General features: G+C 40.6%; 36 non-coding genes across 36 annotated transcripts; all 36 read left to right on the top strand.

Annotated features, from left to right (window-relative positions):
* Nucleotides 1-389: 389 nt before the first annotated feature.
* trnag-gcc (transfer RNA glycine (anticodon GCC)) lies at nucleotides 390-460 on the top strand. The gene has a single exon. It is a non-coding gene; the product is annotated as a tRNA-Gly (tRNA).
* A 550-nt stretch (nucleotides 461-1,010) lies between these two features.
* On the top strand, nucleotides 1,011-1,081 carry trnag-gcc (transfer RNA glycine (anticodon GCC)). Its single transcript has one exon. It is a non-coding gene; the product is annotated as a tRNA-Gly (tRNA).
* Nucleotides 1,082-2,752: 1,671 nt separating this feature from the next.
* On the top strand, nucleotides 2,753-2,823 carry trnag-gcc (transfer RNA glycine (anticodon GCC)). Its single transcript has one exon. It is a non-coding gene; the product is annotated as a tRNA-Gly (tRNA).
* Nucleotides 2,824-3,114: 291 nt separating this feature from the next.
* Nucleotides 3,115-3,187, top strand: trnag-gcc (transfer RNA glycine (anticodon GCC)). Its single transcript has one exon. It is a non-coding gene; the product is annotated as a tRNA-Gly (tRNA).
* A 1,749-nt stretch (nucleotides 3,188-4,936) lies between these two features.
* trnag-gcc (transfer RNA glycine (anticodon GCC)) lies at nucleotides 4,937-5,007 on the top strand. The gene has a single exon. It is a non-coding gene; the product is annotated as a tRNA-Gly (tRNA).
* A 550-nt stretch (nucleotides 5,008-5,557) lies between these two features.
* Nucleotides 5,558-5,628, top strand: trnag-gcc (transfer RNA glycine (anticodon GCC)). The gene has a single exon. It is a non-coding gene; the product is annotated as a tRNA-Gly (tRNA).
* Nucleotides 5,629-5,920: 292 nt separating this feature from the next.
* trnag-ccc (transfer RNA glycine (anticodon CCC)) lies at nucleotides 5,921-5,991 on the top strand. Its single transcript has one exon. It is a non-coding gene; the product is annotated as a tRNA-Gly (tRNA).
* A 383-nt stretch (nucleotides 5,992-6,374) lies between these two features.
* Nucleotides 6,375-6,447, top strand: trnam-cau (transfer RNA methionine (anticodon CAU)). The gene has a single exon. It is a non-coding gene; the product is annotated as a tRNA-Met (tRNA).
* A 795-nt stretch (nucleotides 6,448-7,242) lies between these two features.
* On the top strand, nucleotides 7,243-7,313 carry trnag-gcc (transfer RNA glycine (anticodon GCC)). The gene has a single exon. It is a non-coding gene; the product is annotated as a tRNA-Gly (tRNA).
* Nucleotides 7,314-7,606: 293 nt separating this feature from the next.
* trnag-ccc (transfer RNA glycine (anticodon CCC)) lies at nucleotides 7,607-7,677 on the top strand. The gene has a single exon. It is a non-coding gene; the product is annotated as a tRNA-Gly (tRNA).
* A 378-nt stretch (nucleotides 7,678-8,055) lies between these two features.
* trnam-cau (transfer RNA methionine (anticodon CAU)) lies at nucleotides 8,056-8,128 on the top strand. Its single transcript has one exon. It is a non-coding gene; the product is annotated as a tRNA-Met (tRNA).
* Nucleotides 8,129-8,292: 164 nt separating this feature from the next.
* On the top strand, nucleotides 8,293-8,366 carry trnam-cau (transfer RNA methionine (anticodon CAU)). The gene has a single exon. It is a non-coding gene; the product is annotated as a tRNA-Met (tRNA).
* A 177-nt stretch (nucleotides 8,367-8,543) lies between these two features.
* Nucleotides 8,544-8,614, top strand: trnag-gcc (transfer RNA glycine (anticodon GCC)). Its single transcript has one exon. It is a non-coding gene; the product is annotated as a tRNA-Gly (tRNA).
* A 549-nt stretch (nucleotides 8,615-9,163) lies between these two features.
* Nucleotides 9,164-9,234, top strand: trnag-gcc (transfer RNA glycine (anticodon GCC)). The gene has a single exon. It is a non-coding gene; the product is annotated as a tRNA-Gly (tRNA).
* Nucleotides 9,235-9,527: 293 nt separating this feature from the next.
* Nucleotides 9,528-9,598, top strand: trnag-ccc (transfer RNA glycine (anticodon CCC)). Its single transcript has one exon. It is a non-coding gene; the product is annotated as a tRNA-Gly (tRNA).
* Nucleotides 9,599-9,981: 383 nt separating this feature from the next.
* On the top strand, nucleotides 9,982-10,054 carry trnam-cau (transfer RNA methionine (anticodon CAU)). The gene has a single exon. It is a non-coding gene; the product is annotated as a tRNA-Met (tRNA).
* A 176-nt stretch (nucleotides 10,055-10,230) lies between these two features.
* On the top strand, nucleotides 10,231-10,301 carry trnag-gcc (transfer RNA glycine (anticodon GCC)). The gene has a single exon. It is a non-coding gene; the product is annotated as a tRNA-Gly (tRNA).
* A 550-nt stretch (nucleotides 10,302-10,851) lies between these two features.
* Nucleotides 10,852-10,922, top strand: trnag-gcc (transfer RNA glycine (anticodon GCC)). Its single transcript has one exon. It is a non-coding gene; the product is annotated as a tRNA-Gly (tRNA).
* Nucleotides 10,923-11,214: 292 nt separating this feature from the next.
* On the top strand, nucleotides 11,215-11,285 carry trnag-ccc (transfer RNA glycine (anticodon CCC)). The gene has a single exon. It is a non-coding gene; the product is annotated as a tRNA-Gly (tRNA).
* A 383-nt stretch (nucleotides 11,286-11,668) lies between these two features.
* Nucleotides 11,669-11,741, top strand: trnam-cau (transfer RNA methionine (anticodon CAU)). Its single transcript has one exon. It is a non-coding gene; the product is annotated as a tRNA-Met (tRNA).
* A 795-nt stretch (nucleotides 11,742-12,536) lies between these two features.
* Nucleotides 12,537-12,607, top strand: trnag-gcc (transfer RNA glycine (anticodon GCC)). The gene has a single exon. It is a non-coding gene; the product is annotated as a tRNA-Gly (tRNA).
* Nucleotides 12,608-12,899: 292 nt separating this feature from the next.
* On the top strand, nucleotides 12,900-12,970 carry trnag-ccc (transfer RNA glycine (anticodon CCC)). The gene has a single exon. It is a non-coding gene; the product is annotated as a tRNA-Gly (tRNA).
* Nucleotides 12,971-13,353: 383 nt separating this feature from the next.
* trnam-cau (transfer RNA methionine (anticodon CAU)) lies at nucleotides 13,354-13,426 on the top strand. Its single transcript has one exon. It is a non-coding gene; the product is annotated as a tRNA-Met (tRNA).
* A 797-nt stretch (nucleotides 13,427-14,223) lies between these two features.
* Nucleotides 14,224-14,294, top strand: trnag-gcc (transfer RNA glycine (anticodon GCC)). Its single transcript has one exon. It is a non-coding gene; the product is annotated as a tRNA-Gly (tRNA).
* Nucleotides 14,295-14,586: 292 nt separating this feature from the next.
* On the top strand, nucleotides 14,587-14,657 carry trnag-ccc (transfer RNA glycine (anticodon CCC)). The gene has a single exon. It is a non-coding gene; the product is annotated as a tRNA-Gly (tRNA).
* Nucleotides 14,658-15,041: 384 nt separating this feature from the next.
* On the top strand, nucleotides 15,042-15,114 carry trnam-cau (transfer RNA methionine (anticodon CAU)). Its single transcript has one exon. It is a non-coding gene; the product is annotated as a tRNA-Met (tRNA).
* Nucleotides 15,115-16,013: 899 nt separating this feature from the next.
* trnag-gcc (transfer RNA glycine (anticodon GCC)) lies at nucleotides 16,014-16,084 on the top strand. Its single transcript has one exon. It is a non-coding gene; the product is annotated as a tRNA-Gly (tRNA).
* A 293-nt stretch (nucleotides 16,085-16,377) lies between these two features.
* On the top strand, nucleotides 16,378-16,448 carry trnag-ccc (transfer RNA glycine (anticodon CCC)). Its single transcript has one exon. It is a non-coding gene; the product is annotated as a tRNA-Gly (tRNA).
* Nucleotides 16,449-16,831: 383 nt separating this feature from the next.
* Nucleotides 16,832-16,904, top strand: trnam-cau (transfer RNA methionine (anticodon CAU)). The gene has a single exon. It is a non-coding gene; the product is annotated as a tRNA-Met (tRNA).
* A 795-nt stretch (nucleotides 16,905-17,699) lies between these two features.
* Nucleotides 17,700-17,770, top strand: trnag-gcc (transfer RNA glycine (anticodon GCC)). Its single transcript has one exon. It is a non-coding gene; the product is annotated as a tRNA-Gly (tRNA).
* Nucleotides 17,771-18,062: 292 nt separating this feature from the next.
* trnag-ccc (transfer RNA glycine (anticodon CCC)) lies at nucleotides 18,063-18,133 on the top strand. Its single transcript has one exon. It is a non-coding gene; the product is annotated as a tRNA-Gly (tRNA).
* Nucleotides 18,134-18,516: 383 nt separating this feature from the next.
* trnam-cau (transfer RNA methionine (anticodon CAU)) lies at nucleotides 18,517-18,589 on the top strand. The gene has a single exon. It is a non-coding gene; the product is annotated as a tRNA-Met (tRNA).
* Nucleotides 18,590-18,765: 176 nt separating this feature from the next.
* On the top strand, nucleotides 18,766-18,836 carry trnag-gcc (transfer RNA glycine (anticodon GCC)). Its single transcript has one exon. It is a non-coding gene; the product is annotated as a tRNA-Gly (tRNA).
* A 535-nt stretch (nucleotides 18,837-19,371) lies between these two features.
* On the top strand, nucleotides 19,372-19,442 carry trnag-gcc (transfer RNA glycine (anticodon GCC)). The gene has a single exon. It is a non-coding gene; the product is annotated as a tRNA-Gly (tRNA).
* Nucleotides 19,443-19,735: 293 nt separating this feature from the next.
* trnag-ccc (transfer RNA glycine (anticodon CCC)) lies at nucleotides 19,736-19,806 on the top strand. The gene has a single exon. It is a non-coding gene; the product is annotated as a tRNA-Gly (tRNA).
* Nucleotides 19,807-20,189: 383 nt separating this feature from the next.
* Nucleotides 20,190-20,262, top strand: trnam-cau (transfer RNA methionine (anticodon CAU)). Its single transcript has one exon. It is a non-coding gene; the product is annotated as a tRNA-Met (tRNA).
* Nucleotides 20,263-20,354: the final 92 nt, after the last annotated feature.

The raw sequence follows: 20,354 nt of genomic DNA, 5'->3' as shown, positions 1-20,354 counted from the left end.
GTTCGACTCCCAGCCAGTGCAAACAGGCAGTCTTTAGCCTACATATTGGTAAGCACAATCAGAAGAAAATTCTTCAGTGGAAAAATTGGGCCAAATTGCTTCCGCCCAGTGGATCTCATTTATATTTGTTATTTTGCCTAGTTTAGTCTCGGCCTCTTTTACTTGGAAAACCATTAGTCGGTATGTGAGGTTTTACACGTTTAGTACCAATTTGCTGCAGATGGAAAAAAAAATGCTCCCAGGTGTTCAGGCATGTCTCTCAGGTTTTAAGGCATATCTGTTCTCGTTGGCGCAGTAGGTTTTTAACGTTTAGTAGGTTCTACTTCAAGAGCATGTTGGGTCCAATTGTTGCTACGGTTTTAGATGTAATACAGAGTTAGAAAAAGCAGGCATTGGTGTTTCAATGGTAGAATTCTTGCTTGCCATGCAAGAGACCTGGGTTCAATTCCCAGCCAGTGCAAACACACTGTCTTTAGCCTACGTTCCTGGTAAACAGGGTCACAATCAATTCTTGAGTACAAATGTTTGGTTATATAAATTAGCAACAGTAGGCAAGATTCCTCTTGCTCTGAGAATCTCATTTATCTTTGTTAATTTGGCCTCATTTACTCTCCCCTTTTTTTACTTGGAAAACAGTTATTCTGTATTTGAGGTTTTACATGGAAAACTGTTAGTCTGTATGTCAGCTTTTACATGTTTAGTAGCATTTTGCTGCAGAAAGAAAAGAAATGCTCTCAGGTGTTCAAGCATGTCTGAGAGGTTTTCAGGCATGTCTGTTTATAGGAATATCCCTATACTGGCCAATGTGTTGTCCTCCAGCAAGGGGTTGTGTCAGATCTTAGGCTTGCATAACCCTTTGTCTACCTGTGGAGTTTGCATATGGCACGATGTAGCTTTCTATGTCTCGTTGGCGGAGTAGGTTTTTAACGATTAGTAGGTGCTACTTCAAGAGCATGTTGGGTCAGATTGTTGCCACGGTTTTAGATGTAATACAGAGTTAGAAATCGCAGGCATTGGTGTTTCAATGGTAGAATTCTCGCTTGCCATGCGAGAGACCTGGGTTCGATTCCCAGCCAGTGCAAGCCAATAGTGTTTAGCCTACAGTAATGGTAACAAAGCTTGCGATTTATTTCGCAGTAGACAAGATGGTAACCTAAAGTAGCAGTGGCCTAAAACTGCCAGTGGCACATGGTCATTTCATTTGTTCTTGTGACTTCAAACCTCATACGGGCCGTTTTTTAGATTTCATTGAATACTTTGTTAACCACCACTGACTGGCAGGGAGGGACAGTAGTTTTAGACCTACAGGCTAGGCAACTATGTGAAGACCCTAGGGACACATATAACTATAACGATGAACAGGTGCTGCTTCAAGAACATGTTGGTTCAGATTGTTGCCATTATTTTAAATGTAATATAGAGTTATTAATCGCAGGCATTGGTGTTTCAATGGTAGAATTCTCCTTTCCCATGCGAGAGACCTGGGTTCAATTCCCAGCCATTGCAAACAGGCAGTTTTTAGCCTACTTATTGGTAAGCACAATCAGAACAAATTCTTCAGTGGAAATTATTGGCCAGATTGCTTCCGCCCTGTGGATCTCATTTATATTTGTTAATTTTGCCTCATTTAGTCTCGTCCTCTTTTACTTGGAAAACCATTAGTCGGTATGTGAGGTTTTACACATTTAGTACCAATTTTCTGCAGATGGAAAAAACATGCTCTCATGTGTTCAAGCATGTCTCTCAGGTTTTAAGGCATATCTGTTCATAGGTTAAACCCTATACTGGCCAATGTGTTGTCCTCCAGGTAGGAGTTGAGAGATTTTAGTCTTGCATGTGCTTTTGTCCAGCTGGGCAGTTTGAACACGAGACAACTAAGCTTTCTATGTCTCGTTGGCGCAGTAGGCAGCGCGTCAGTCTCATAATCTGAAGCTTGTGAGTTAAAGCCTCACATGAGGCAAGTTTTATATTGCATATAGTACGTTTTTAACCAGCACCAGCACAGACACACTGGAAACTTTTTAAAGATCTTAACAACACATACAACTTTAAGGATGAGTAGTTGCTGCTTCAATAACATGTTGGAGCAGATTGTTGCCATGGTGTTAAATGTAATCTACGGTTAGAAAATGCACGCATTGGTGTTTCAGTGGTGGAATTCTCGCTTGCCATGTGAGAGACCTGGATTCGATTCCCAGCCAGTGCAAACACACTGTCTTTAGCCTACGCTCCTGGTAAACAGGGTCACAATCAATTCTTGAGTACAAATGTTTGGTTATATAAATTAGCAACAGTAGGCAAGATTCCTCTTGCTCTGAGAATCTCATTTATCTTTGTTAATTTGGCCTCATTTAGTCTCCCCTTTTTTTACTAGGAAAACAGTTAGTCTGTATGTGAGGTTTTACATGGAAAACTGTCTGTAAGTCAGCTTTTACACGTTTATTAGCATTTTGCTGCAGAAGAAAAAGAAATGCTCTCAGGTGTTCAAGCATGTCTGACAGGTTTTCAGGCATGTCTGTTTATAGGAAAATCCCTATACTGGCCAATGTGTTGTCCTCCATTAAGGAGTTGTGTTAGATATTAGGCTTGCATAACCCTTTGTCTACCTGTGGAGTTTGCATATGACACGATGTAGCTTTCTATGTCTCGTTGGCGCAGTATGTTTTTAACGATTAGTAGGTGCTACTTCAAGAGCATGTTGGGTCAGATTGTTGCCACTGTTTTAGATGTAATACAGAGTTAGAAAAAGCAGGCATTGGTGTTTCAATGGTAGAATTCTCGCTTGCCATGTGAGAGACCTGGGTTCAATTCCCAGCCAGTGCAAGCCAATAGTGTATAGCCTACAGTACTGGTAAAAAAGCTTGTGATTTGTTTCTCAGAAGACAAGATGGTAACCTAAAGCAGCAGCGGCCTAAAACTGCCAGTGTCACATGGTCATTTCAATTTGTTCTTGTGAGTTAACCTCATACGGGCCATTTCTTAGATTTCATTGAATACCTTGTTAACCACCACTGACCACATATAACTATAATGATGAATAGGTGCTGCTTCAAGAACATGTTGGTTCAGATTGTTCCCATTGTTTTGAATGTAAAATAGAGTTATTAATCGCAGGCATATTGGTGTTTCAATGGTAGAATTCTCGCTTGCCATGCGAGAGACCTGGGTTCGATTCCCAGCCAGTGCAAGCCAATAGTGTATAGCTATAGCTATAACGATGAAACGTAATCTACGTTTTAAAAATGCAGGCATTGGTGTTTCAATGGTAGAATTCACGCTTGCCATGTGAGAGACCTGGGTTCAATTCCCAGCCAGTGCAAACGCACTCTCTTTAGCCTACATTCCTGGTAAACAGGGTCACAATAAATTCTTGAGTACAAATGTTTCGCTATATAAATTAGCAGCAGTAGGCAAGATTCCTCTTGCTCTGAGACTCTAATTTATCTTTGTTAATTTGGCCTCATTTAGTCTCCCCTTTTTTTACTAGGAAAACAGTTAGTCTGTATGTGAGGTTTTACATGGAAAACTGTTAGTCTGTATGTCAGCTTTTACACGTTTAGTAGCATTTTGCTGCAGAAGAAAAAGAAATGCTCTCAGGTGTTCAAGCATGTCTGACAGGTTTTCAGGCATGTCTGTTTATAGGAAAATCCCTATACTGGCCAATGTGTTGTCCTCCAGCAAGGAGTTGTGTCAGATCTTAGGCTTGCATAACCCTTTGTCTACCTGTGGAGTTTGCATATGACACGATGTAGCTTTCTATGTCTCGTTGGCGCAGTATGTTTTTAACGATTAGTAGGTGCTACTTCAAGAGCATGTTAGGTCAGATTGTTGCCACGGTTTTAGATGTAATACAGAGTTAGAAAAAGCAGGCATTGGTGTTTCAATGGTAGAATTCTCACTTGCCATGCGAGAGACATGGGTTCGATTCCCAGCCAGTGCAAGCCAATAGTGTATAGCCTACAGTACTGGTAAAAAAGCTTGCGACTTGTTTCTCAGAAGACAAGATGGTAACCTAAAGCAGCAGCGGCCTAAAACTGCCAGTGTCACATGGTCATTTCAATTTGTTCTTGTGAGTTCAAACCTCATACGGGCCATTTTTTAGATTTCATTGAATACCTTGGTAACCACCACTGACCACATATAACTATAACGATGAATAGGTGCTGCTTCCAGAACATTTTGGTTCAGATTGTTGCCATTGTTTTAAATGTAATATAGAGTTACTAATCGCAGGCATTGGTGTTTCAATGGTAGAATTCTTGTTTCCCATGCGAGAAACCTGGTTTCGATTCCCAGCCTGTGCAAACAGGCAGTTTTTAGCCTACTTATTGGTAAGCACAATCAGAACAAATTCTTCAGTGGAAATATTTGGCCAAATTGTCTCCGCCCTGTGGATCTCATTTATATTTGTTAATTTTGCCTCATTTAGTCTCGTCCTCTTTTACTTGGAAAACCATTAGTCGGTATATGAGGTTTTACACATTTAGTACCAATTTGCTGCAGATGGAAAAAACATGCTCTCATGTGTTCAAGCATGTCTCTGAGGTTTTAAGGCATATCTGTTCATAGGTTAAACCCTATACTGGCCAATGTGTTGTCCTCCAGGTAGGAGTTGTGAGAGATTTTAGTCTTGCATGTGCTTTTGTCCAGCTGGGCAGTTTGAACGTGGCACGCCTAGGCTTTTAATGTCTCGTTGGTGCAGTAGGCAGCGCGTCAGTCTCATAATCTGAAGGTCGTGAGATCAAGCCTCACACGACGCAAGTTTTTTATTGCATATAGTACGTTTTTAACCAGCACCAGCACAGACACACTGGAAACTTTTTAAAGATCTTAACAACACATACAACTTTAAGGATGAGTAGTTGCTACTTCAATAACATGTTGAATCAGATTGTTGCCATTGTTTTAAATGTAATCTACGTTTAAAAAAATGCAGGCATTGGTGTTTCAATGGTAGAATTCTCGCTTGCCATGTGAGAGACCTGGGTTCAATTCCCAGCCAGTGCAAACACACTGTCTTTAGCCTACATTCGTGGTAAACAGGGTCACAATCAATTCTTGAGTCCAAATGTTTGGCTATATAACTTAGCAACAGTAGGCAAGATTCCGCTTGCTCTGAGAATCTAATTTATCTTTGTTAATTTGGCCTCTTTTAGTCTCCCCTTTTTTTACTAGGAAATCAGTTAGTCTGTATGTGAGGTTTTACATGGAAAACTGTTAGTCTGTAAGTCAGCTTTTACACGTTTAGTAGCATTTTGCTGCAGAAGGAAAAGAAATGCTCTTAGGTGTTCAAGCATGTCTGACAGGTTTTCAGGCATGTCTGTTTATAGGAAAATCCCTATACTGGCCAATGTGTTGTCCTCCAGCAAGGAGTTGTGTCAGATCTTAGGCTTGCATAACCCTTTGTCTACCTGTGGAGTTTGCATATGACACGATGTAGCTTTCTATGTCTCGTTGACGCAGTATGTTTTTAACGATTAGTAGGTGCTACTTCAAGAGCATGTTGGGTCAGATTGTTGCCACGATTTTAGATGTAATACAGAGTTAGAAAAAGCAGGCATTGGTGTTTCAATGGTAGAATTCTCGCTTGCCATGCGAGAGACCTGGGTTCGATTCCCAGCCAGTGCAAGCCAATAGTGTATAGCCTACAGTACTGGTAAAAAAGCTTGCGATTTTTTTATCAGAAGACAAGATGGTAACCTAAAGCAGCAGCGGCCTAAAACTGCCAGTGTCACATGGTCATTTCAATTTGTTCTTGTGAGTTCAACCTCATACGGGCCATTTTTTAGATTTCATTGAATACCTTGTTAACCACCACTGACCACATATAACTATAATGATGAATAGGTGCTGCTTCAAGAACATGTTGGTTCAGATTGTTGCTATAGTTTTAAATGTAATATAGAGTTGTTAATCGCAGGCATTGGTGTTTCAATGGTAGAATTCTCGTTTCCCATGCGAGAGACCTGGGTTCGATTCCCAGCCAGTGCAAACAGGCAGTTTTTAGCCTACTTATTGGTAAGCACAATCAGAACAAATTCTTCAGTGGAAATATTTGGCCAAATTGCTTCCGCCCTGTGGATCTCATTTATATTTGTTAATTTTGCCTCATTTAGTCTCGTCCTCTTTTACTTGGAAAACCAATAGTCGGTATGTGAGGTTTTACACATTTAGTACCAATTTGCTGCAGATGGAAAAAAACATGCTCTCATGTGTTCAAGCATGTCTCTCAGGTTTTAAGGCATATCTGTTCATAGGTTAAACCCTATACTGGCCATTGTGTTGTCCTCCAGGTAGGAGTTGTGAGAGATTTTAGTCTTGCATGTGCTTTTGTCCAGCTGGGCAGTTTGAACGCGGCACGACTAGCTTTCGATGTCTCGTTGGCGCAGTAGGCAGCGCGTCAGTCTCATAATCTGAAGGTCGTGAGTTCAAGCCTCACACGAGGCAAGTTTTATATTGCATTTAGTACGTTTTTAACCAGCACCAGCACAGATACACTGGAAACTTTTTAAAGATCTTAACAACACATACAACTTTAAGAATGAGTAGTTGCTACTTCAATAACATATTGAATCAGATTGTTGCCATTGTTTTAAATGTAATCTACGTTTAAAAATGCAGGCATAGGTGTTTCAATGGTAGAATACTCGCTTGCCATGTGAGAGACCTGGGTTCAATTCCCAGCCAGTGCAAACACACTGTCTTTAGCCTACATTCCTGGTAAACAGGGTCACAATCAATTCTTGAGTACAAATGTTTGGCTATATAAATTAGCAACAGTAGGCGAGATTCCTCTTGCTCTGAGAATCTAATTTATCTTTGTTAATTTGGCCTCTTTTAGTTTCCCCTTTTTTTACTAGGAAAACAGTTAGTCTGTATGTGAGGTTTTACATGGAAAGCTGTTAGTCTGTAAGTCAGCTTTTACACGTTTAGTAGCATTTTGCTGCAGAAGAAAAAGAAATGCTCTCAGGTGTTCAAGCATGTCTGACAGGTTTTCAGGCATGTCTGTTTATAGGAAAATCCCTATACTGGCCAATGTGTTGTCCTCCAGCAAGGAGTTGTGTCAGATCTTAGGCTTGCATAACCCTTTGTCTACCTGTGGAGTTTGCATATGACACGATGTAGCTTTCTATGTCTCGTTGGCGCAGTATGTTTTTAACGATTAGTAGGTGCTACTTCAAGAGCATGTTGGGTCAGATTGTTGCCACGGTTTTAGATGTAATACAGAGTTAGAAAAAGCAGGCATTGGTGTTTCAATGGTAGAATTCTCGCTTGCCATGCGAGAGACCTGGGTTCGATTCCCAGCCAGTGCAAGCCAATAGTGTATAGCCTACAGTACTGGTAAAAAAGCTGGCGATTTATTTCTCAGTAGACAAGATGGTAACCTAAAGCTGCAGCGGCCTAAAACTGCCAGTGTCACATGGTCATTTCAATTTGTTCTTGTGATTTCAAACCTCATACGGGCCATTTTTTAGATTTCATTGAATACCTTGGTAACCACCACTGACCACATATAACTACAACGATGAATAGGTTCTGCTTCCAGAACATTTTGGTTCAGATTGTTGCCATTGTTTTAAATGTAATATAGAGTTATTAATCGCAGGCATTGGTGTTTCAATGGTAGAATTCTCGTTTCCCATGCGAGAGACCTGGGTTCGATTCCCAGCCAGTGCAAACAGGCAGTTTTTAGCCTTGGTAAGCACAATCAGAACAAATTCTTCAGTGGAAATATTTGGCCAAATTGCTTCCGCCCTGTGGATCTCATTTATATTTGTTAATTTTGCCTCATTTAGTCTCGTCCTCTTTTACTTGGAAAACCAATAGTCGGTATGTGAGGTTTTACACATTTAGTACCAATTTGCTGCAGATGGAAAAAAACATGCTCTAATGTGTTCAAGCATGTCTCTCAGGTTTTAAGGCATATCTGTTCATAGGTTAAACCCTATACTGGCCAATGTGTTGTCCTCCAGGTAGGAGTTGTGAGAGATTTTAGTCTTGCATGTGCTTTTGTCCAGCTGGGCAGTTTGAACGCGGCACAACTAGGCTTTCGATGTCTCGTTGGCGCAGTAGGCAGCGCGTCAGTCTCATAATCTGAAGGTCGTGAGTTCAAGCCTCACACGAGGCAAGTTTTATATTGCATTTAGTACGTTTTAGGCATTATCTGTTCATAGGTTAAACCCTATACTGGCCAATGTGTTGTCCTCCAGGTAGGAGTTGTGAGAGATTTTAGTCTTGCATGTGCTTTTGTCCAGCTGGCAGTTGGAACGCGGCACAACTAAGCTTTCGATTGTCTCGTTGGCGCAGTAGGCAGCGCGTCAGTCTCATAATCTGAAGGTTCGTGAGTTCAAGCCTCACACGAGGCAAGTTTTATATTGCATTTAGTACGTTTTTTAACCAGCAGCAGCACCAGATACACTGGAAACTTTTTAAAGATCTTAACAACACATACAACTTTAAGGATGAGTAGTTGCTACTTCAATAACATGTTGAATCAGATTGTTGCCATTGTTTTAAATGTAATCTACGTTTAAAAATTGCAGGCATTGGTGTTTCAATGGTAGAATTCTCGCTTGCCTTGTGAGAGACCTGGGTTCAATTCCCAGCCAGTGCAAACACACTGTCTTTAGCCTACATTCCTAGTAAACAGGGTCACAATCAATTCTTGAGTACAAATGTTTGGCTATATAAATTAGCAACAGTAGGCGAGATTCCTCTTGCTCTGAGAATCTAATTTATCTTTGTTAATTTGGCCTCTTTTAGTCTCCCCTTTTTTACTAGGAAAACAGTTAGTATGTATGTGAGGTTTTACATGGAAAACAGTTAGTCTGTATGTCAGCTTTTACACGTTTAGTAGCATTTTGCTGCAGAAGAAAAAGAAATGCTCTCAGGTGTTCAAGCATGTCTGACAGGTTTTCAGGCATGTCTGTTTATAGGAAAATCCCTATACTGGCCAATGTGTTGTCCTCCAGCAAGGAGTTGTGTCAGATCTTAGGCTTGCATAACCCTTTGTCTACCTGTGGAGTTTGCATATGACACGATGTAGCTTTCTATGTCTCGTTGGCGCAGTATGTTTTTAACGATTAGTAGGTGCTACTTCAAGAGCATGTTGGGTCAGATTGTTGCCACGGTTTTAGATGTAATACAGAGTTAGAAAAAGCAGGCACTGGTGTTTCAATGGTAGAATTCTCGCTTGCCATGCGAGAGACCTGGGTTCGATTCCCAGCCAGTGCAAGCCAATAGTGTATAGCCTACAGTACTGGTAAAAAAGCTGGCGATTTATTTCTCACTAGACAAGATGGTAACCTAAAGCAGCAGCGGCCTAAAACTGCCAGTGTCACATGGTCATTTCAATTTGTTCTTGTGAGTTCAAACCTCATACGGGCCATTTTTTAGATTTCATTGAATACCTTGGTAACCACCACTGACCACATATAACTATAACGATGAATAGGTGCTGCTTCCAGAACATTTTGGTTCAGATTGTTGCCATTGTTTTAAATGTAATATAGAGTTATTAATCGCAGGCATTGGTGTTTCAATGGTAGAATTCTCGTTTCCCATGCGAGAGACCTGGGTTCGATTCCCAGCCAGTGCAAACAGGCAGTTTTTAGCCTACTTATTGGTAAGCACAATCAGAACAAATTCTTCAGTGGAAATATTTGGCCAAATTGCTTCCGCCCTGTGGATCTCATTTATATTTGTTAATTTTGCCTCATTTAGTCTCGTCCTCTTTTACTTGGAAAACCAATAGTCGGTATGTGAGGTTTTACACATTTAGTACCAATTTGCTGCAGATGGAAAAAACATGCTCTCATGTGTTCAAGCATGTCTCTCAGGTTTTAAGGCATATCTGTTCATAGGTTAAACCCTATACTGGCCAATGTGTTGTCCTCCAGGTAGGAGTTGTGAGAGATTTTAGTCTTGCATGTGCTTTTGTCCAGCTGGGCAGTTTGAACGCGGCACGACTAGGCTTTTAATGTCTCGTTGGCGCAGTAGGCAGCGCGTCAGTCTCATAATCTGAAGGTCGTGAGTTCAAGCCTCACACGAGGCAAGTTTTATATTGCATTTAGTACGTTTTTAACCAGCACCAGCACAGATACACTGGAAACTTTTTAAAGATCTTAACAACACATACAACTTTAAGGATGAGTAGTTGCTACTTCAATAACATGTTGAATCAGATTGTTGCCATTGTTTTAAATGTAATCTACGTTTAAAAAAATGCAGGCATTGGTGTTTCAATGGTAGAATTCTCGCTTGCCATGTGAGAGACCTGGGTTCAATTCCCAGCCAGTGCAAACACACTGTCTTTAGCCTACATTCCTGGTAAACAGGGTCACAATCAATTCTTGAGTACAAATGTTTGGCTATATAAATTAGCAACAGTAGGCGAGATTCCTCTTGCTCTGAGAATCTAATTTATCTTTGTTAATTTGGCCTCTTTTAGTCTCCCCTTTTTTTACTAGGAAAACAGTTAGTCTGTATGTGAGGTTTTACATGGAAAACAGTTAGTCTGTATGTCAGCTTTTACACGTTTAGTAGCATTTTGCTGCAGAAGAAAAAGAAATGCTCTCAGGTGTTCAAGCATGTCTGACAGGTTTTCAGGCATGTCTGTTTATAGGAAAATCCCTATACTGGCCAATGTGTTGTCCTCCAGCAAGGAGTTGTGTCAGATCTTAGGCTTGCATAACCCTTTGTCTACCTGTGGAGTTTGCATATGACACGATGTAGCTTTCTATGTCTCGTTGGCGCAGTATGTTTTTAACGATTAGTAGGTGCTACTTCAAGAGCATGTTGGGTCAGATTGTTGCCACGGTTTTAGATGTAATACAGAGTTAGAAAAAGCAGGCATTGGTGTTTCAATGGTAGAATTCTCGCTTGCCATGCGAGAGACCTGGGTTCGATTCCCAGCCATTGCAAGCCAATAGTGTATAGCCTACAGTACTGGTAGAAAAGCTTGCGATTTATTTTTCAGAAGACAAGATGGTAACCTAAAGCAGCAGCGGCCTAAAACTACCAGTGTCACATGGTCATTTCAATTTGTTCTTGTGAGTTCAACCTCATACAGGCCATTTTTTAGATTTCATTGAATACCTTGTTAACCACCACTGACCACATATAACTATAATGATGAATAGGTGCTGCTTCAAGAACATGTTGGTTCAGATTGTTGCCATTGTTTTAAATGTAATATAGAGTTATTAATCGCAGGCATTGGTGTTTCAATGGTAGAATTCTCGTTTCCCATGCGAGAGACCTGGGTTCGATTCCCAGCCAGTGCAAACAGGCAGTTTTTAGCCTACTTATTGGTAAGCACAATCAGAACAAATTCTTCAGTGGAAATATTTGGCCAAATTGCTTCCGCCCTGTGGATCTCATTTATATTTGTTAATTTTGCCTCATTTAGTCTCGTTCTCTTTTACTTGGAAAACCATTAGTCGGTATGTGAGGTTTTACACATTTAGTACCAATTTGCTGCAGATGGAAAAAACATGCTCTCATGTGTTCAAGCATGTCTCTCAGGTTTTAAGGCATATCTGTTCATAGGTTAAACCCTATACTGGCCAATGTGTTGTCCTCCAGGTAGGAGTTGTGAGAGATTTTAGTCTTGCATGTGCTTTTGTCCAGCTGGGCAGTTTGAACGCGGCACAACTAGGCTTTTAATGTCTCGTTGGCGCAGTAGGCAGCGCGTCAGTCTCATAATCTGAAGGTCGTGAGTTCAAGCCTCACACGAGGCAAGTTTTATATTGCATTTAGTACGTTTTTAACCAGCACCAGCACAGATACACTGGAAACTTTTTAAAGATCTTAACAACACATACAACTTTAAGGATGAGTAGTTGCTACTTCAATAACATGTTGAATCAGATTGTTGCCATTGTTTTAAATGTAATCTACGTTTAAAAAATGCAGGCATAGGTGTTTCAATGGTAGAATTCTCGCTTGCCATGTGAGAGACCTGGGTTCAATTCCCAGCCAGTGCAAACACACTGTCTTTAGCCTACATTCCTGGTAAACAGGGTCACAATCAATTCTTGAGTACAAATGTTTGGCTATATAAATTAGCAACAGTAGGCAAGATTCCTCTTGCTCTGAGAATCTAATTTATCTTTGTTAATTTGGCCTCTTTTAGTCTCCCCTTTTTTACTAGGAAAACAGTTAGTCTGTATGTGAGGTTTTACATGGAAAACAGTTAGTCTGTATGTCAGCTTTTACACGTTTAGTAGCATTTTGCTGCAGAAGAAAAAGAAATGCTATCAGGTGTTCAAGCATGTCTGACAGGTTTTCAGGCATGTCTGTTTATAGGAAAATCCCTATACTGGCCAATGTGTTGTCCTCCAGCAAGGAGTTGTGTCAGATCTTAGGCTTGCATAACCCTTTGTCTACCTGTGGAGTTTGCATATGACACGATGTAGCTTTCTATGTCTCGTTGGCGCAGTATGTTTTTAACGATTAGTAGGTGCTACTTCAAGAGCATGTTGGGTCAGATTGTTGCCACGGTTTTAGATGTAATACAGAGTTAGAAAAAGCAGGCATTGGTGTTTCAATGGTAGAATTCTCGCTTGCCATGCGAGAGACCTGGGTTCGATTCCCAGCCAGTGCAAGCCAATAGTGTATAGCCTACAGTACTGGTAAAAAAGCTTGCGATTTATTTCTCAGAAGACAAGATGGTAACCTAAAGCAGCAGCGGCCTAAAACTGCCAGTGTCACATGGTCATTTCAATTTGTTCTTGTGAGTTCAACCTCATAGGGGCCATTTTTTAGATTTCATTGAATACCTTGGTAACCACCACTGACCACATATAACTATAATGATGAATAGGTGCTGCTTCAAGAACATGTTGGTTCAGATTGTTGCCATTGTTTTAAATGTAATATAGAGTTAGTAATCGCAGGCATTGGTGTTTCAATGGTAGAATTCTCGTTTCCCATGCGAGAGACCTGGGTTCGATTCCCAGCCAGTGCAAACAGGCAGTTTTTAGCCTACTTATTGGTAAGCACAATCAGAACAAATTCTTCAGTGGAAATATTTGGCCAAATTGCTTCCGCCCTGTGGATCTCATTTATATTTGTTAATTTTGCCTCATTTAGTCTCGTCCTCTTTTACTTGGAAAACCAATAGTCGGTATGTGAGGTTTTACACATTTAGTACCAATTTGCTGCAGATGGAAAAAGCATGCTCTAATGTGTTCAAGCATGTCTGTCAGGTTTTAAGGCATATCTGTTCATAGGTTAAACCCTATACTGGCCAATGTGTTGTCCTCCAGGTAGGAGTTGTGAGAGATTTTAGTCTTGCATGTGCTTTTGTCCAGCTGGGCAGTTTGAACGCGGCACAACTAAGCTTTCGATGTCTCGTTGGCGCAGTAGGCAGCGCGTCAGTCTCATAATCTGAAGGTCGTGAGTTCAAGCCTCACACGAGGCAAGTTTTATATTGCATTTAGTACGTTTTTAACCAGCACCAGCACAGATACACTGGAAACTTTTTAAAGATCTTAACAACACATACAACTTTAAAGAATGAGTAGTTGCTACTTCAATAACATATTGAATCAGATTGTTGCCATTGTTTTAAATGTAATCTACGTTTAAAAAATGCAGGCATAGGTGTTTCAATGGTAGAATACTCGCTTGCCATGTGAGAGACCTGGGTTCAATTCCCAGCCAGTGCAAACACACTGTCTTTAGCCTACATTCCTGGTAAACAGGGTCACAATCAATTCTTGAGTACAAATGTTTGGCTATATAAATTAGCAACAGTAGGCAAGATTCCTCTTGCTCTGAGAATCTAATTTATCTTTGTTAATTTGGCCTCTTTTAGTCTCCCCTTTTTTTACTAGGAAAACAGTTAGTCTGTATGTGAGGTTTTACATGGAAAACAGTTAGTCTGTATGTCAGCTTTTACACGTTTAGTAGCATTTTGCTGCAGAAGAAAAAGAAATGCTATCAGGTGTTCAAGCATGTCTGACAGGTTTTCAGGCATGTCTGTTTATAGGAAAATCCCTATACTGGCCAATGTGTTGTCCTCCAGCAAGGAGTTGTGTCAGATCTTAGGCTTGCATAACCCTTTGTCTACCTGTGGAGTTTGCATATGACACGATGTAGCTTTCTATGTCTCGTTGGCGCAGTATGTTTTTAACGATTAGTAGGTGCTACTTCAAGAGCATGTTGGGTCAGATTGTTGCCACGGTTTTAGATGTAATACAGAGTTAGAAAAAGCAGGCATTGGTGTTTCAATGGTAGAATTCTCGCTTGCCATGCGAGAGACCTGGGTTCGATTCCCAGCCAGTGCAAGCCAATAGTGTATAGCCTACAGTACTTGTAAAAAAGCTTGGGATTTGTTTCTCAGAAGACAAGATGGTAACCTAAAGCAGCAGCGGCCTAAAACTGCCAGTGTCACATGGTCATTTCAATTTGTTCTTGTGAGTTCAACCTCATAGGGGCCATTTTTTAGATTTCATTGAATACCTTGTTAACCACCACTGACCACATATAACTATAATGATGAATAGGTGCTGCTTCAAGAACATGTTGGTTCAGATTGTTGCCATTGTTTTAAATGTAATATAGAGTTAGTAATCGCAGGCATTGGTGTTTCAATGGTAGAATTCTCGTTTCCCATGCGAGAGACCTGGGTTCGATTCCCAGCCAGTGCAAACAGGCAGTTTTTAGCCTACTTATTGGTAAGCACAATCAGAACAAATTCTTCAGTGGAAATATTTGGCCAAATTGCTTCCGCCCTGTGGATCTCATTTATATTTGTTAATTTTGCCTCATTTAGTCTCGTCCTCTTTTACTTGGAAAACCAATAGTCGGTATGTGAGGTTTTACACATTTAGTACCAATTTGCTGCAGATGGAAAAAAACATGCTCTAATGTGTTCAAGCATGTCTGTCAGGTTTTAAGGCATATCTGTTCATAGGTTAAACCCTATACTGGCCAATGTGTTGTCCTCCAGGTAGGAGTTGTGAGAGATTTTAGTCTTGCATGTGCTTTTGTCCAGCTGGGCAGTTTGAACGCGGCACAACTAAGCTTTCGATGTCTCGTTGGCGCAGTAGGCAGCGCGTCAGTCTCATAATCTGAAGGTCGTGAGTTCAAGCCTCACACGAGGCAAGTTTTATATTGCATTTAGTACGTTTTTAACCAGCACCAGCACAGATACACTGGAAACTTTTTAAAGATCTTAACAACACATACAACTTTAAGAATGAGTAGTTGCTACTTCAATAACATATTGAATCAGATTGTTGCCATTGTTTTAAATGTAATCTACGTTTAAAAATGCAGGCATAGGTGTTTCAATGGTAGAATTACTCGCTTGCCATGTGAGAGACCTGGGTTCAATTCCCAGCCAGTGCAAACACACTGTCTTTAGCCTACATTCCTGTTGTTGCCATTGTTTTAAATGTAATCTACGCTTAAAAATTGCAGGCATGGTTTCAATGGTAGAATTCTCGCTTGCCTGTGAGAGACCTGGGTTCAATTCCCAGCCAGTGCAAACACACTGTCTTTAGCCTACATTCCTAGTAAACAGGGTCACAATCAATTCTTGAGTACAAATGTTTGGCTATATAAATTAGCAACAGTAGGCGAGATTCCTCTTGCTCTGAGAATCTAATTTATCTTTGTTAATTTGGCCTCTTTTAGTCTCCCCTTTTTTACTAGGAAACAGTTAGTCTGTATGTCAGCTTTTACACGTTTAGTAGCATTTTGCTGCAGAAGAAAAAGAAATGCTCTCAGGTGTTCAAGCATGTCTGACAGGTTTTCAGGCATGTCTGTTTATAGGAAAATCCCTATACTGGCCAATGTGTTGTCCTCCAGCAAGGAGTTGTGTCAGATCTTAGGCTTGCATAACCCTTTGTCTACCTGTGGAGTTTGCATATGACACGATGTAGCTTTCTATGTCTCGTTGGCGCAGTATGTTTTTAACGATTAGTAGGTGCTACTTCAAGAGCATGTTGGGTCAGATTGTTGCCACGGTTTTAGATGTAATACAGAGTTAGAAAAAGCAGGCACTGGTGTTTCAATGGTAGAATTCTCGCTTGCCATGCGAGAGACCTGGGTTCGATTCCCAGCCAGTGCAAGCCAATAGTGTATAGCCTACAGTACTGGTAAAAAAGCCGGCGATTTATTTCTCAGTAGACAAGATGGTAACCTAAAGCTGCAGCGGCCTAAAACTGCCAGTGTCACATGGTCATTTCAATTTGTTCTTGTGATTTCAAACCTCATACGGGCCATTTTTTAGATTTCATTGAATACCTTGGTAACCACCACTGACCACATATAACTACAACGATGAATAGGTTCTGCTTCCAGAACATTTTGGTTCAGATTGTTGCCATTGTTTTAAATGTAATATAGAGTTATTAATCGCAGGCATTGGTGTTTCAATGGTAGAATTCTCGTTTCCCATGCGAGAGACCTGGGTTCGATTCCCAGCCAGTGCAAACAGGCAGTTTTTAGCCTACTTATTGGTAAGCACAATCAGAACAAATTCTTCAGTGGAAATATTTGGCCAAATTGCTTCCGCCCTGTGGATCTCATTTATATTTGTTAATTTTGCCTCATTTAGTCTCGTCCTCTTTTACTTGGAAAACCAATAGTCGGTATGTGAGGTTTTACACATTTAGTACCAATTTGCTGCAGATGGAAAAAAACATGCTCTCATGTGTTCAAGCATGTCTCTCAGGTTTTAAGGCATATCTGTTCATAGGTTAAACCCTATACTGGCCAATGTGTTGTCCTCCAGGTAGGAGTTGTGAGAGATTTTAGTCTTGCATGTGCTTTTGTCCAGCTGGGCAGTTTGAACGCGGCACAACTAGCTTTCGATGTCTCGTTGGCGCAGTAGGCAGCGCGTCAGTCTCATAATCTGAAGGTCGTGAGTTCAAGCCTCACACGAGGCAAGTTTTATATTGCATTTAGTACGTTTTTAACCAGCACCAGCACAGATACACTGGAAACTTTTTAAAGATCTTAACAACACATACAACTTTAAGAATGAGTAGTTGCTACTTCAATAACATATTGAATCAGATTGTTGCCATTGTTTTAAATGTAATCTACGTTTAAAAAATGCAGGCATAGGTGTTTCAATGGTAGAATACTCGCTTGCCATGTGAGAGACCTGGGTTCAATTCCCAGCCAGTGCAAACACACTGTCTTTAGCCTACATTCCTGGTAAACAGGGTCACAATCAATTCTTGAGTACAAATGTTTGGCTATATAAATTAGCAACAGTAGGCAAGATTCCTCTTGCTCTGAGAATCTAATTTATCTTTGTTAATTTGGCCTCTTTTAGTCTCCCCTTTTTTACTAGGAAAACAGTTAGTCTGTATGTGAGGTTTTACATGGAAAACAGTTAGTCTGTATGTCAGCTTTTACACGTTTAGTAGCATTTTGCTGCAGAAGAAAAAGAAATGCTATCAGGTGTTCAAGCATGTCTGACAGGTTTTCAGGCATGTCTGTTTATAGGAAAATCCCTATACTGGCCAATGTGTTGTCCTCCAGCAAGGAGTTGTGTCAGATCTTAGGCTTGCATAACCCTTTGTCTACCTGTGGAGTTTGCATATGACACGATGTAGCTTTCTATGTCTCGTTGGCGCAGTATGTTTTTAACGATTAGTAGGTGCTACTTCAAGAGCATGTTGGGTCAGATTGTTGCCACGGTTTTAGATGTAATACAGAGTTAGAAAAAGCAGGCATTGGTGTTTCAATGGTAGAATTCTCGCTTGCCATGCGAGAGACCTGGGTTCGATTCCCAGCCAGTGCAAGCCAATAGTGTATAGCCTACAGTACTGGTAAAAAAGCTTGCGATTTGTTTCTCAGAAGACAAGATGGTAACCTAAAGCAGCAGCGGCCTAAAACTGCCAGTGTCACATGGTCATTTCAATTTGTTCTTGTGAGTTCAACCTCATAGGGGCCATTTTTTAGATTTCATTGAATACCTTGTTAACCACCACTGACCACATATAACTATAATGATGAATAGGTGCTGCTTCAAGAACATGTTGGTTCAGATTGTTGCCATTGTTTTAAATGTAATATAGAGTTAGTAATCGCAGGCATTGGTGTTTCAATGGTAGAATTCTCGTTTCCCATGCGAGAGACCTGGGTTCGATTCCCAGCCAGTGCAAACAGGCAGTTTTTAGCCTACTTATTGGTAAGCACAATCAGAACAAATTCTTCAGTGGAAATATTTGGCCAAATTGCTTCCGCCCTGTGGATCTCATTTATATTTGTTAATTTTGCCTCATTTAGTCTCGTCCTCTTTTACTTGGAAAACCAATAGTCGGTATGTGAGGTTTTACACATTTAGTACCAATTTGCTGCAGATGGAAAAAGCATGCTCTAATGTGTTCAAGCATGTCTGTCAGGTTTTAAGGCATATCTGTTCATAGGTTAAACCCTATACTGGCCAATGTGTTGTCCTCCAGGTAGGAGTTGTGAGAGATTTTAGTCTTGCATGTGCTTTTGTCCAGCTGGGCAGTTTGAACGCGGCACAACTTAGCTTTCGATGTCTCGTTGGCGCAGTAGGCAGCGCGTCAGTCTCATAATCTGAAGGTCGTGAGTTCAAGCCTCACACGAGGCAAGTTTTATATTGCATTTAGTACGTTTTTAACCAGCACCAGCACAGATACACTGGAAACTTTTTAAAGATCTTAACAACACATACAACTTTAAGGATGAGTAGTTGCTACTTCAATAACATGTTGAATCAGATTGTTGCCATTGTTTTAAATGTAATCTACGTTTAAAAAAATGCAGGCATTGGTGTTTCAATGGTAGAATTCTCGCTTGCCATGTGAGAGACCTGGGTTCAATTCCCAGCCAGTGCAAACACACTGTCTTTAGCCTACATTCCTGGTAAACAGGGTCACAATCAATTCTTGAGTACAAATGTTTGGCTATATAAATTAGCAACAGTAGGCGAGATTCCTCTTGCTCTGAGAATCTAATTTATCTTTGTTAATTTGGCCTCTTTTAGTCTCCCCTTTTTTACTAGGAAAACAGTTAGGTTTACATGGAAACAGTTAGTCTGTATGTCAGCTTTTACACGTTTAGTAGCATTTTGCTGCAGAAGAAAAAGAAATGCTATCAGGTGTTCAAGCATGTCTGACAGGTTTTCAGGCATGTCTGTTTATAGGAAAATCCCTATACTGGCCAATGTGTTGTCCTCCAGCAAGGAGTTGTGTCAGATCTTAGGCTTGCATAACCCTTTGTCTACCTGTGGAGTTTGCATATGACACGATGTAGCTTTCTATGTCTCGTTGGCGCAGTATGTTTTTAACGATTAGTAGGTGCTACTTCAAGAGCATGTTGGGTCAGATTGTTGCCACGGTTTTAGATGTAATACAGAGTTAGAAAAAGCAGGCATTGGTGTTTCAATGGTAGAATTCTCGCTTGCCATGCGAGAGACCTGGGTTCGATTCCCAGCCAGTGCAAGCCAATAGTGTATAGCCTACAGTACTGGTAAAAAAGCTTGGCGATTTGTTTCTCAGAAGACAAGATGGTAACCTAAAGCAGCAGCGGCCTAAAACTGCCAGTGTCACATGGTCATTTCAATTTGTTCTTGTGAGTTCAACCTCATAGGGGCCATTTTTTAGATTTCATTGAATACCTTGTTAACCACCACTGACCACATATAACTATAATGATGAATAGGTGCTGCTTCAAGAACATGTTGGTTCAGATTGTTGCCATTGTTTTAAATGTAATATAGAGTTAGTAATCGCAGGCATTGGTGTTTCAATGGTAGAATTCTCGTTTCCCATGCGAGAGACCTGGGTTCGATTCCCAGCCAGTGCAAACAGGCAGTTTTTAGCCTACTTATTGGTAAGCACAATCAGAACAAATTCTTCAGTGGAAATATTTGGCCAAATTGCTTCCGCCCTGTGGATCTCATTTATATTTGTTAATTTTGCCTCATTTAGTCTCGTTCTCTTTTACTTGGAAAACCATTAGTCGGTATGTGAGGTTTTACACATTTAGTACCAATTTGCTGCAGATGGAAAAAACATGCTCTCATGTGTTCAAGCATGTCTCTCAGGTTTTAAGGCATATCTGTTCATAGGTTAAACTGTATACTGGCCAATGTGTTGTCCTCCAGGTAGGAGTTGTGAGAGATTTTAGTCTTGCATGTGCTTTTGTCCAGCTGGGCAGTTTGAACGCAGCACGACTAGGTTATTAATGTCTCGTTGGCGCAGTAGGCAGCGCGTCAGTCTCATAATCTGAAGGTCGTGAGTTCAAGCCTCACACGAGGCAAGTTTTATATTGCATTTAGTACGTTTTTAACCAGCACCAGCACAGATACACTGGAAACTTTTTAAAGATCTTAACAACACATACAACTTTAA

This window comes from Betta splendens, chromosome 5, assembly GCF_900634795.4.
Source record: "Betta splendens chromosome 5, fBetSpl5.4, whole genome shotgun sequence".
NCBI classification, from domain to species: domain Eukaryota; kingdom Metazoa; phylum Chordata; class Actinopteri; order Anabantiformes; family Osphronemidae; genus Betta; species Betta splendens.
Note: the sequence above shows the minus strand (reverse complement) of the source record. Positions and strands in the feature narration are given on the sequence as shown.